Source organism: Cherax quadricarinatus, chromosome 70 (assembly GCF_038502225.1).
Source record: "Cherax quadricarinatus isolate ZL_2023a chromosome 70, ASM3850222v1, whole genome shotgun sequence".
Classification (NCBI taxonomy): Eukaryota; Metazoa; Arthropoda; class Malacostraca; order Decapoda; family Parastacidae; genus Cherax; species Cherax quadricarinatus.
In genome coordinates, this window is record NC_091361.1 from 16,471,149 (window position 1) to 16,484,851 (window position 13,703).

Sequence of the window (13,703 nt, forward strand, 5' to 3'; positions counted from 1 at the left end):
ATTTAAATAACTGATTCACTTAATGTAATATTCTAAGGGATATACACATGAATAACTGACTCATCTTATGAGACATTCTGAAGAAAAGTTAACATTTGTTCTCACTTGGTAACTGTTATATAGAATAAGGTAACAGAACACCGCTGATGTATCCAGTTTTGTTAAAAAATAACTCTCTCCCTACCCTTTGTCACGCCCCGTTAAAAATTACCCTTCCCTTCCCTTCTTTCAATCAGCTTCACTTCCCTCGTGAATTACAACGCTCCATATAGTCCATAATACCAACCTACCATGCTGCCTCCCTCTTCCTTGGTCTCTCCATCATACATCTCCTGAGCTCCCATCTACCCTCTACTGCCTGTGAGATCTTCTTCCTTAATCACTTTTATCACCTCTCCATCTCAGTCACCCTTCATTTTAATAGACCTCTTCTCCTTATTTTCCTTCGGCTTGTATCATTTCTGCTCCTTTTGTATCCCTTTCATTCTTCTCTCACTCCTCACACACACACACACACACACACACACACACACACACACACACACACACACACACACACACACATACACACACACCACGCAATAGGAGAAGATGACATGACCCAGCTGGAAAATTTTTGGAGAATAGGGGGGTTTGCAAGAAGAAGAACCCGGCCAGTGAAAGTGACTTTCAAGGCAGAATCGACTCGGACCAGGATCCTGCAGGAGAAAGCAAGATTAACGGACATGCCGGCATACAGGAAGGTGTTTCTCGACTGCGACAGAACACAAGAAGAAAGGCAGAAGCTGAGAGAGATGGTACAAAGGCAAAAGGAGGAAAGAGAGTGGATGGAGGAGACAGACAGGAGATTCCAGACCCAGGAAGAAGATCAAATACAGCCTCCTTCACAACTTCCTACAGAAGCCCCACAACCAAGTCAACCCCAGTGCAACCAAACAGTCTACACCAAAACACCCATGCCATACCCAATGCCCCCACCCACTGCATTACAAACTCCACCCCAACAGCAACCACCCATAGTTCCTTATCAGGTCTCCCACTTCCCCAACCCCAATATACCCCTCAGACCAGTCTTAGAAAAGAAGTTAAAGGTGTGGTATACAAATGCAGATGGAATAGCAAATAAGTGTGAAGAGTGGCATTAAAGAATCAAGGAGACATCCCCAGACATAATAGCACTCACAGAAACAAAACTCACCAGAATAATAACAGATGCAGTTTTTCAACCCAGATATCAAATCCTCAGGAAAGACAGAGGGAGGTAAGGGGGAGGAGGAGTTGCACTGCTCATTAAAAACCAGTGGGATTTTGAGAAAATGGAAGGAATGGATGGCATGGGCGAAAGGGACTACTTAGTAGGAACAATCCAGTCTGAGGGACATAAGGTGATAATTGCAGTAATGTACAACCTACCACAGAACTGCAGGAGGCCAAGAGAAGAATATGATGAGAGCAACAGAGCAATGGTGGACACACTAGCCGAGGTGGCCAGAAGAGCACACATGGGGGAGCAAAGTTACTAGTTATGGGTGATTTCAATCACAAGGAGATTGACTAGGAAAACCTGGAGCCCCATGGGGGTCCCGAAACATGGAGAGCCAAGATGATGGATGTGGTGCTGGAAAACCTCATGCACCAACATGTTAGAGACACTACCAGAGAGAGAGGTGAGGACAATCCAGCAAGACTGGACCTTGTATTCACCTTGAGTAGTTCGGATATCGAGGATATCATGTATGAAAGGCCCCTAGGAGCTAGTGATCATGTGGTTCTGTGCTTTGACTACATAGTTGAGCTTCAAGTGGAGAGAGTAGCAGGAATAGGATGGGAAAAACCAAACTACAAAAGGGGGACTACTCAGACATGAGGAACTTCCTGCAAGACATTCAGTGGGAGAGGGAACTGACAGGAAAACCAGTACAAGAAATGATGGACTATGTGGCAACAAAATGCAAGGAGGCAGAGGAGAGGTTTGTTCCCAAGGGAAACAGAAATACTGGGAAGAACAGAACGATCCTTGGTTCACCCAAAGGTGTAGGGAGGCAAAAACTAGGTGTACTAGAGAATGGAAAAGGTACAGAAGACAGAGAACTCAGGAAAATAAAGAGATTAGCCGAAGAGCCAGAAACGAATATGCACAGATAAGAAGGGAGGCTCAGCGACAATATGAAAATGACATAGCATCGAAAGTCAAGTCTGACCCGAAGCTGTTGTATAGCCACATCAGGAGTAAAACAACAGTCAAGGACCAGGTAATCAGACTGAGTAAGGTGATGGGGAGCTCACAAGAAACAACCGAGAGGTATGTGAGGAGCTCAACACGAGATTTAAAGAAGTATTTACAGTGGAAACCAGTAGGACTCCAGGAAATCAGAACAGGGGGGTACACCAGCAAGTGCTGGATGAGGTACACATAACCAAGGAGGAGGTGAAGAAGCTGCTATGTGAACTTCACACCTCAAAGGCGGTGGGACCAGACAACATCTCTCCGTGGGTCCTTAGAGAGGGAGCAGAGATGCTGTGTGTGCCATTAACAAAGATCTTCAACACATCCATTGAAACTGGGCAACTCCCTGAGGTATGGAAGATGGCAAATGTAGTCCCAATTTTTAAAAAGGGAGACAGACATGAGGCACTAAATTACAGACCTGTATCACTAACGTGTATAGTACGCAGAGTCATGGAGAAGATCTTCAGGAGGAGAGTGGTGGAGCACCTGGAAAGAAACAAGTGTATAATTGACAACCAGCACGGTTTCAGGGAAGGAAAATCCTGTGTCACAAACCTTCTGGAATTTTATGACAAGGTGACAGAAGTAAGACAAGAGAGAGAGGGGTGGATTGACTGCATTTTTTTTGGACTGCAAGAAGGCCTTCGACACAGTTCCTCACAAGAGGTTACTGCAAAAGCTAGAGGATCAGGCACACATAACAGGAGAGGCACTGCAATGGATCAGAGAATATCTGACAGGGAGGCAACAACGAGTCATGGTACGTGACGAGGTGTCAGAGTGGGCTCCTGTGACAAGCGGGGTTCCACAGGGGTCAGTCCTAGGACCTGTGCTGTTTTTGGTTTATGTGAATGACGTAACGGAAGGGATAGACTCAGAAGTGTCCTTGTTTGCAGATTATGTGAAGTTAATGAGAAGAATCAAATCGGACGAGGATCAGGCAGGACTACAAAGAGACCTGGACAGGCTACAAGCCTGGTCCAGCAACTGGCTCCTTGAGTTTAACCCTGCCAAATGCAAAGTCATGAAGATTGGGGAAAGGCAAAGAAGACTGCAGACACAATATAGCCTAGATGGCCAAAGACTGCAAACCTCACTCAAGGAAAAAGAGCTGGGGGTAAGTATAACACCGAACATATCTCCTGAGGCGCACATCAATCAGATAACTGCTGCAGCATACGGGCGTCTGGCAAACCTACGGATAGCATTCCTATACCTCAGTAAGGAATCGCTCAAGACTCTGTATACCATTTACGTCAGGCCCATACTGGAGTATGCAGCACCAGTTTGGAATCCACACCTGGTCAAGCACGTCAAGAAATTAGAGAAAGTGTAAAGGTTTGCAACAAGACTAGTCCCAGAGCTACGGGGATTGTCCTACGAAGAAAGGTTGAGGGAAATCGGCCTGACGACACTGGAGGCCAGGAGGGTCAGGGGAGACATGATAACGACATAAAATACTGCGCGGAATAGACGAGGTGGACAAAGACGGGATGTTCCAGAGATGGGACACAGACACAAGAGGTCACAATTGGAAGTTGAAGACTCAGATGAATCAAAGGGATGTTAGGAAGTATTTCTTCAGTCACAGAGTAGTCAAGCCGTGGAATAGCCTAGAAAGTGAAGTAGTGGAGGCGGGAACCATACATAGTTTTAAGGCGAGGTATGACAAAGCTCATGGAGCAGGGAGAGAGAGGACCTAGTAGCAATCAGTGAAGAGGAGGGGCCAGGAGCTATGAATCGACCCCTGCAACCACAAATAGGTGGGTACAAATAGGTGAGTACACACACACACACACACACAGAATGCAGAAGGTGGAAGCAACATGCCACAACAGCAGAAAACAAGATAAAGAGATTAGAAGAGAAGCTGAGACATCTGAAACAGCATAGAGACAAAGATATTACAGAAGTAGCATCGGCAATGGCTACATCAGACACAGACAACGGGTCTGAAGGAAGCATGGAAACTAAACTGTATGCAGAGGTCCTGTCAAACCCACATGGGGCCAAAACAAAGACAGGGAGCACACTAGGACAAAATGTGAGGTTGGAAGACATTGAAGGAACTAGGACATGTGCAGGGACCTTACCAGACACCTGTGGGGGCCAGGAACAGGTGAGCAGGAAGGAGAAACCAAGGAGCATAGGGGCCATAGCTAGGGAAGGGACTGAAGGAAGGAACACTCCACGGGAAGGAACTAAAACACATCAGAGGATGCAATGGGAGTCACAGTGGGAGGTGGAAAGGGGAAGATCAGTGTTTGTCTATGGGCTAGACGAAGCTAAAGGGAAAACTTATGAGGAAAGAAAGCAGGAGGAGAAAAAAACGATTGAAGGTATCATGAAGGTGATAGGCGAGGGGGAAATGACCCAGGTGACAAATTTTCGGAGAATCGGGTGGTTCACAAAGAAAAGGAATCGGCCTCTCATATAAGATTGGGGAGGGGCAAAGAAGACCGCAGACAGAGTATAGGCTAGGTGGACAAAGACTACAGACCTCACTCAGGGAGAAAGACCTCTGGGTGACCATAACACCGAGCACGTCACCGGAGGCACACATCAACCAAATAACTGCTGCAGAATACGGGCGCCTGGCAAACCTGAGAATAGCGTTCCGATACCTTAATAAGGAATCGTTCAAGACACTGTACACTGTGTATGTTAGGCCCATACTGGAGTATGCAGCACCAGTCTGGAACCCACACCTGGTCAAGCACGTCAAGAAGTTAGAGAATGTACAAAGGTTTGCAACAAGGCTAGTCCCAGAGCTCAGGGAAATGTACGAGGAGAGGTTGAGGGAAATCGGACTGACGACACTGGAGGACAGAAGGGTCAGGGGAGACATGATAACGACATACAAGATACTGCACGGAATAGACAAGGTGGACAGAGATAGGATGTTCCAGAGAGGGGACACAGGAGCAAGGGGTCACAACAGGAAGCTGAAGACTCAGACGAGTCACAGGGATGTTAGGAAGTATTTCTTCAGTCATAGAGTCGTCAGGAAGTGGAATAGCCTAGCAAGTGAAGTAGTGGAGGCAGGAACCATATATAGTTTTAAGAAGAGGTATGATAAAGCTCAGGAAGCAGAGAGAGAGAGGACCTAGTAGCAATCAGTGAAGAGGCGGGGCCAGGAGCTGAGTCTCGACCCCTGCAACCACAATTAGGTGAGTACAATTAGGTGAGTACACACACACACACACACACACACACACACAGTGGAACAGTCTGGAAAGTGACGTAGTGGAGGCAGTAGCCATCCATAGTTTTAAGACGAGGTTTGATAAAGCTCATGGAACAGGAAAGTGACCTAGTAGCGATTAATGAAGAGGCGTGGCCAGGAGATATGGATCGACCCCTGCAACCACAAATAGGTGAGTACACACACACACACACACACAGAAACAAACCTCTTTTTTGAAGCCACTGAATTAAAAGTATAAGAGCTGTTATTCTATCTCTTTTCATAACAAAATCATGTTTAGCCTAATGTATAGTATTTCCCCGTCCTCCCTGAAGAGAATGCGACCCACGATAATCGACTAATGTATAGTATTTCCCCGTCCTCCCTGAAGAATGCGACCCACGATAATCGACTAATGTATAGTATTCCCCCGTCCTCCCTGAAGAGGATGCGACTTTCCCTGCTCTCCTTTCTAAATTAGTGTTTCATTTCTCCCTCAAACTCCCACTATACACTAATCACTAACAACTTTTCCTTACCCTACTCCTCAGTTTTCTTACTCTACCTCTGCTTTGTCTTCCTCTGCTCTACCCTTACTCTCTCTACCCCTGCTTTGTCTTCCAATGCTCCCTCTTTCCCTGCTCCATCTACCCCTGCTTTCTCTAGCCCTGCTTCACCTTGTGCTGCTTCCTTACCCCTTAGTTTACGACCCATTAGCTACCTCTCAAGCTTCTATCCTAGTTCATCACACACTACGCCCTCACCCTCCTTAGACTACCACCCACAGGATGGGTATGGGGTGATGTGAAGGCTTACTCAGCCCTGTAACAACTTCAGTCAGTATTACTCAGGCTGGCTCCTCCTCAGGAAAATTAGTGAATAGAAAAAGAAATAATAACAGACAAACATAAACACTTTATTATATAGAAAATATAAAATATAAAACACTTAAATATGAAAAATTAATCCTACATTAAAGAAAATGAAAAAAGAAAAATATAAAATGATAACTGAATTCAACGCTAATTTAACACTTGGGTGTCTGGTGTTGGTGACACTGCTTGTTGAAATCGTAGCCGTTGCTGATGTGGGGGGGGGGGGGTCGCAGGTGTTGGTGACCACCACTGGCTAGTTCTTCACAGAGAATCGCCGTGATTATTAACCCGATGACAGAAAAGCAGGTTCTTTACCGCTGCAATGATGTGGGGTTACGTCCTGCAATTTCATACAGGTGCACAGGTAATGAGATCCAAAATGGAGAAGTCTCTGGACGTTAGTCCTTCTCCTGTTCTGCTCGTTGATTGACAGGTGACCCTCACTGTCATCCAAGCTGAAAAGATAGACAGGTTACCCACTGCTTAAATAATCACTCTCCATGGTAAGTATGATACCCAAAAGATGTGGTGATTATTACAACAGTCAACATAGAGCAAGGCTGAAAGGACTAAGTTTATTATTGGTCAAAAGTGAAGCTTTTAACCAATAAATCCACTAGAATACAAGGCAGGCATGTACTTACAGTAGTGTTGGGAGCTGTGAGTCGAGTGATTTACTGTTTGACCAGAGCCCCACACGTCACCTTTCGAGGGGGGGGTGGAAGAGTGAGGGGAAGGGATAGCGGGAGCTAGACTGACCCTACGTTAACAAGCAGCCGGCAATCAAACTATCACTTTAGGGGTGGGGGGGGGGAAAAGGCGGGAAAAACGGGAGCGTGACTTACCCTACCTTAACTAGTAGCCGGTAATGAAACTATTGTTACTATATTGCTACTCCTATCTATTGAACTTTTCCCTCACACTCCCCCTTACCAAGACTTATAGTCAAGGAGTATAAGAAGAATAGGCGAGGAAAAAGTTCTAACATGTGGAAGTCGCGTAAGGCAACAAATCTTCTACTGACTGTCACGACTTAACCAGTCAGAGAAATAATTGGATGAACCATTGATATACACAATATGGAACTTAAAAGCCTGGAGTGCCAATGTCCACCTCAAGAGGCGACTGTTGGTTCCCTTAAAAGTTTCTAGGTATATCAAAGGTTTGTGGTCTGTTTCTAAAATGAATTCTTTTCCCAGCAAATAAAATTTAAGTTTGGAGATACCCCACACAAGGGCTAAACATTCCTTTTCTATTGTGGAGTATTTTGTTTCTGCAGGAAGGAGTTTCCGGCTTAGGAAGCATACAGGGAAGGGAGTACCATCATGGTATTGTAGTAACACCGCACCTAAGCCAGTATTGGAGGCATCAGTTCTCAAACAAAATGTTTTATTAATATCTGGAATCTTAAGTATAGGGTCTTTCGAAAAGATACTTTTAATCTCATTAAACTTTTCCCGAGCTACGTCGGAAAGTTCAAGAGGTTCCTTCACAGACTTTTTAAGGAAGTCTGATAAGATGCCTGTAAGATCAGCAAGATTCGGGATAAACCGTGCATAAAAATTTACAGAACCAAGAAAGCTATGCATGAGCTTCTTGGTTTTGGGGAATTTAAATTCTAATAAAGCTTTGATCTTACTGGGGAGAGGCTGCAGAGAGTTATTAGAAAGTATCAGTCCAAGATATCTAATCTTGTTATACCCAAGGAAGCATTTCTTCGGCTTGGCAGTGAGGCCATGTGAGCGTAACCTAAGCAAAACTGATGTTAATGTTTGGATATGTTCGCCCCACGTGGATGTCATTACGTAAATGTTATCAAAATAAACTGAAACATTTGGCATATTACCCAAGACCTTTCTCATCAGTCTCACGTAGGTAGCACAGGCAGTTACCAAACCGAAGGGCATAGTTCTATATTGCATCAGTTCTTGGAGTGTAGGAAAAGCGGTGTACTGCTTAGAAGAAGGATCTAACATTACTTGATGATATGCCTGCGCAATATCAATCTCTGAAAAGAAGGAAGAGTCATAAAATTTGTGTAGATCGCTATCTATTAAGGGCATAGGCTCAGCATCCCACCGAGTTATAGCATTAAGGCCTCTGAAGTCAATAGCAAGTCTATATGAATTATCCTCCTTCTTAACCATGACTACTGGTGAACAATATGAAGATATTGAAGGTTCAATGATCTTTAGTTTTAATAATTTGTCTACCTCTCGGTCAAATGCATCCCTAAGGTGAACTGGAACTGGGTATAATTTCCGTTTGATAGGATTGTCCGTCACTAAGTCAATCTTATGGACTACCGTGGAGGTAACACCTGGAATATCAGTAAAGACGTCTGAAAAGTTATTCACACATTGAAGTAGTTCATGTCTCTTATGATCATCCAAAGATTCATTAATATTAATGGTGGTTGCGTCCGAGTGGTCAAGAGTCACCAAGTCATGTAGTTCTTCATCATAGTCTAAGTTAGAGGTGTCAATTACGCACACTTTACATTCTTCAGTTGTCTTATCAAGTTCGTGTGGAAAAACTAAGTCAAAGTTATTAAGGCAGTTAACCGAATTTCTTCGGTAATATTTCTTAAGGATGTTGATATGATAAAGCTTAGGTTTCCCCTTGACTTCTATGAGGTAGTCAACTTTCCCACAAATTTTTAATACTTTATATGGACCTTTCCATGCTACTAATAATTTATTTGACTTGATCGGCAAAAGTACAAGAACTTCATCACCTACTTTAAAATTTCTCCTCTGACTTTTGGAATCAAAATAGATTTTGTACTGGTCCATTGACAAACTTAAGTTTTTCGAAACTATGTCAGAGGTCTCCTCAAGTTTGGATCTAAGGTCAAGGAGAAACTGGTAAGAAGACTGAACCTCAGCATTTACCTCCTCATTAGTCCATAAGTCATGAAGGATGGACAGTGGACCTCAGGCCTGTCTACCATAGAGAAGTTCAAAAGGTGAAAACCCCAAAGAGTCACTGGGAACTTCCCTCATGGCAAACAAAGCACAGGGTAGGTAACGATGCCACTCCTTAGGTTTAAGGGAGCAAAGTTTCCTTAAAATGGACTTGAGAATCGAATGCTGGCGCTCAATCCTCCCATTATAGCTGGGATGATAGGGTGTGGTGAAGAGAGGCTTCACTCCCAGAAGTTGGTATAGATGTTGCATTAAGTCAGATGTGAATTGTGTCCCACGGTCAGACAAAATTTCTCTAGGGATGCCCACTCTGGAGAAGATGGACAAAAGGGCTTCAGCCACCTCTGTAGTAGTTATGGTCTTTAAGGGAACGGCTTCAGGGAAACTCAAAGCATAATCAACTAATGTTAATATATATCTATGTCCCCCAGATGAAAGTGGAGATAAAGGACCAACGATGTCAATAGCTACTCTTTCAAAAGGTACTGTAAAGACTGGCATTTTGACCATAGGTACTCGCCTGGTACCTCGGGAGGATGACAGTTGGCAAACTTTACACGATCTACAATAGGTAGTGATATCTGAGGACATTTTTGGCCAAAAATAGGTTTCCCTAATTTTATTTAAGGTTTTACGATGCGAGAAATGTCCGGCCACTGGCAGGTCATGAGCCATTTTAAGAACAGTCTCTCTGCATTGACTTGGAACTACTAAGATGGAATAGTCTATCTCATCTGAATTTAATTTGAATACTGACTTGTACAAGATACCTTTCATATATTCAAATTTATATGAAAAGTTTTTCCTTTGGATAACTTGATTTTGTTTAGTGGCATTATGGCAATTCTGAAGAGAAGGGCAATTACGTTGTAAATTGACAAAGGAGTCCTTCGATATATCTAAAGGGAAAATCAAAGGATGGACAGTAGGAGAAGCCTGGGCTTTGGTCTGAGCCCTAGTCAAGACATTTATGGTATCGGAGGTGATATCTTCACTTTCATCTAACAAGTGAACCTGTGATCCTACTACCTCGCTTTCGAGAGTAGCATCACTGGTTTTTAATCCCACATGAATCTCGCGAGACATTGTCTCATCTGAACTTTCGAGGGGCTTCTCTGACTCTACAGGAAGAGGATCTGAAACACTTATGTCCACCTTTGGCGATGAAAGGTCAACCTCAGAAGGAAGAATGGCACCATTAACATTACCTATTAGTACGGAGCAAGAAGTGATGGGAGCTAGTACGGCTTCAGACCAACCTGTGAACCATTTAGACCTAATGTGACAACGGATGGTAGGAAAAGTGTACGGCCCAAGTAGTCTGAAAGTATAGCAGAGGAATGAGTTTCTTTAAGATTAGGGAACAGCTTATCAGAAATGACTATACATGTGCATCCAGTGTCTCGTAAAATGGTAGATACATTAAGTCCATTAACTGTTCCTGAACAGAAGGGTGCTTGGTCATTACAGTCTTTAAAACATCTTCCAACTTTTTGGACCTTCTTAGAAGGACAATCTGGACGTTTATGTCCCTTAACACCACACAAATGACAAACAGGAATAAAAGAAGTCATTTTACTTTCCACTAGAGGCTTTGATTTCTTAAGGTCTGATGAACCCTTGCCCTTAGGGTTCGATCCCTTTAGGTCTTTATAGGAATTGTGAGCCTCAGCATACAGGTCAGCAGCCTCAGCAACTTCCTCAGCTTTAATCAGGTTACGTTCTCTAATGAATGTTCGTATTTGGTGAGGAAGAGCTGTCAGGAACTGGTCAGCAACCATGAAGTCTCTAAGAGATTCATAACTGTGATCAATTCCTGAACTCTCTATCCAAAAGTCGAACAAACGAAAGAGTGTTACCTGTAACTGCTGAAAGTTCTGGCCAGGCTGTAAGGTGGCATACCTGAAATCTTTACTGAAAGAATTAGTGGTTTTTTGATATGCTTTAAGGATTGCCTTCTTTAGTAGGTTATAATTACATATGATATCCTGCGACAAAGTTGCATAGATATTCAAAGCAGTACCAGAAAATAACATTCCTAACCTGGTAGCCCAGGTGTCAGCAGGCCATTCACAGAGGGTAGCGGTATTTTCAAACCTGATAATGTATGAAGTTATGTCTTCCCCCTCTGTGAAGGGAGGTAAATTAGGTGTTGGAATATGTGCACTGACTGCACGTTGTTCCATTACTCTTTCCTCTAATTGTTGTTGTGTAAAAATTAACTTTTTATTCTCTAATTCAAGGCGAGATTTTTCGAGCTCGCGATCCTTTTCTCTTTCCTCAAGTTCTCTTAATTTAACTTGTTTTTCACGTACTCTAGCTCTTTCCTCACGATCAAGTCTATCACGCTCTTTTTGGTCTTCTCGCTCTCTTTCTAACTGTCTTTCTCGGATTTCTCTCTCAATTCTCTCTCTCTCCTTTTTCTCCTGTCTTTCAAGGTTCTCTTTCTCCTTTTTCTCTTCTCTTTCGATTCTCTCTCTCTCTCCTTCTCTTCTCTTTCCCTTTCTAACTGTCTTTCTTCTCTCTCAATTCTCTCTCTTTCAAGTCTTTCCTGGATCTTAGCACTAATGAAAGATTCTAAATTTTTCCCTGTTATTCCTAACTTACTTCCAGCATTCATCCAAAACTGGTATTCATCCATACTTGCAAGAATAACTTAAACTATCAGGGGAAAATGAAACGGGTATTAAAGAAAACGGAGGGTTCAATTCCTGCTCCGCTCAAACTGTAAATAAACCAGAGGGCTCGATCCCTGCTTCAATTAAACAATATGTATTAACGAAAACGAAGGGTTCTATGCCGGCTCCGAGCAAACAGTAAGTAGAATGGGGTCCCTTGACCATCCAATCTTCTCACCAACAAATCAAGAGTGTCTTATGACAGTTCCCTTGATATAATAAAGAGCTCAATGAAAGAAGGTGTCACTGGAAAATCTCGGGTCCCTAGAGTCTAATCCTCCAAAGTGTTTCAAGCTCACATGAAAAAGTGGCAGAATTAACTATTATATCCTGCCTGACTTGACTTACAATAAACTGAGACTATAACAATCACCAAATCTTTCAAATACCTGTACCGTAGTCCTACCATAGAGAATGATTACTCATGGCTGGTGGTAACCGTCTGTGGTATGCGGCATTGAAGTTCAAATGGTAGATTCGAGATGGAGTTGAATCTTGATTCAGTAGAGTTGATCCAGGCAAGGTACTTGTGAAGGCTTACTCAGCCCTGTAACAACTTCAGTCAGTATTACTCAGGCTGGCTCCTCCTCAGGAAAATTAGTGAATAGAAAAAGAAATAACAGACAAACATAAACACTTTATTATATAGAAAATATAAAATATAAAACACTTAAATATGAAAAATTAATCCTACATTAAAGAAAATGAAAAAGGAAAAATATAAAATGATAACTGAATTCAACGCTAATTTAACACTTGGGTGTCTGATGTTGGTGACACTGCTTGTTGAAATCGTAGCCGTTGCTGATGTGGGGGGGGGGTCGCAGGTGTTGGTAACCACCACTGGCTAGTTCTTCACAGAGAATCTCCGTGATTATTATCCCGATGACAGGAAAGCAGGTTCTTTACCGCTGCAATGATGTGGGGTTACGTCCTGCAATTTCATACAGGTGCACAGGTAATGAGATCCAAAATGGAGAAGTCTCTGGACGTTAGTCCTTCTCCTGTTCTGCTCGTTGATTGACAGGTGACCCTCACTGTCATCCAAGCTGAAAAGATAGACAGGTTACCCACTGCTTAAATAATCACTCTCCATGGTAAGTATGATACCCAAAAGATGTGGTGATTATTACAACAGTCAACATAGAGCAAAGGCTGAAAGGACTAAGTTTATTATTGGTCAAAAGTGAAGCTTTTAACCAATAAATCTACTAGAATACAAGGCAGGCATGTACTTACAGTAGTGTTGGGAGCTGTGAGTCGAGTGATTTACTGTTTGACCAGAGCCCCACACGTCACCTTTCGAGGGGGGGGGTGGAAGAGGGAGGGGAAGGGATAGCGGGAGCTAGACTGACCCTACGTTAACAAGCAGCAGGCAATCAAACTATCACTTTAGGGGTGGGGGGAGAAAAGGCGGGAAAAACGGGAGCGTGACTTACCCTACCTTAACTAGTAGCCGGCAATGAAACTATTGTTACTATATTGCTACTCCTATCTATTGAACTTTTCCCTCACAGGTGACTACCACCCACAGGATGGGTATGGGGTGACTACCACCCACAGGATGGGTATGGGGTGACTACCACCCACAGGATGGGTATGGGGTGACTACTGCCCACAGGATGGGTATGGGATGACTACCACCCACAGGATGGGTATGGGGTGACTACCGCCCACAGGATGGGTATGGAGCGATTAATAAGATATTAAACTAACTAAGTTCTCACCCTTACCATCATCTCTTCCTTTACCTCGTCGCCTCTTGTCTTAAATGGCACGTAAGTTCCACCGTCTTCTAATAACATG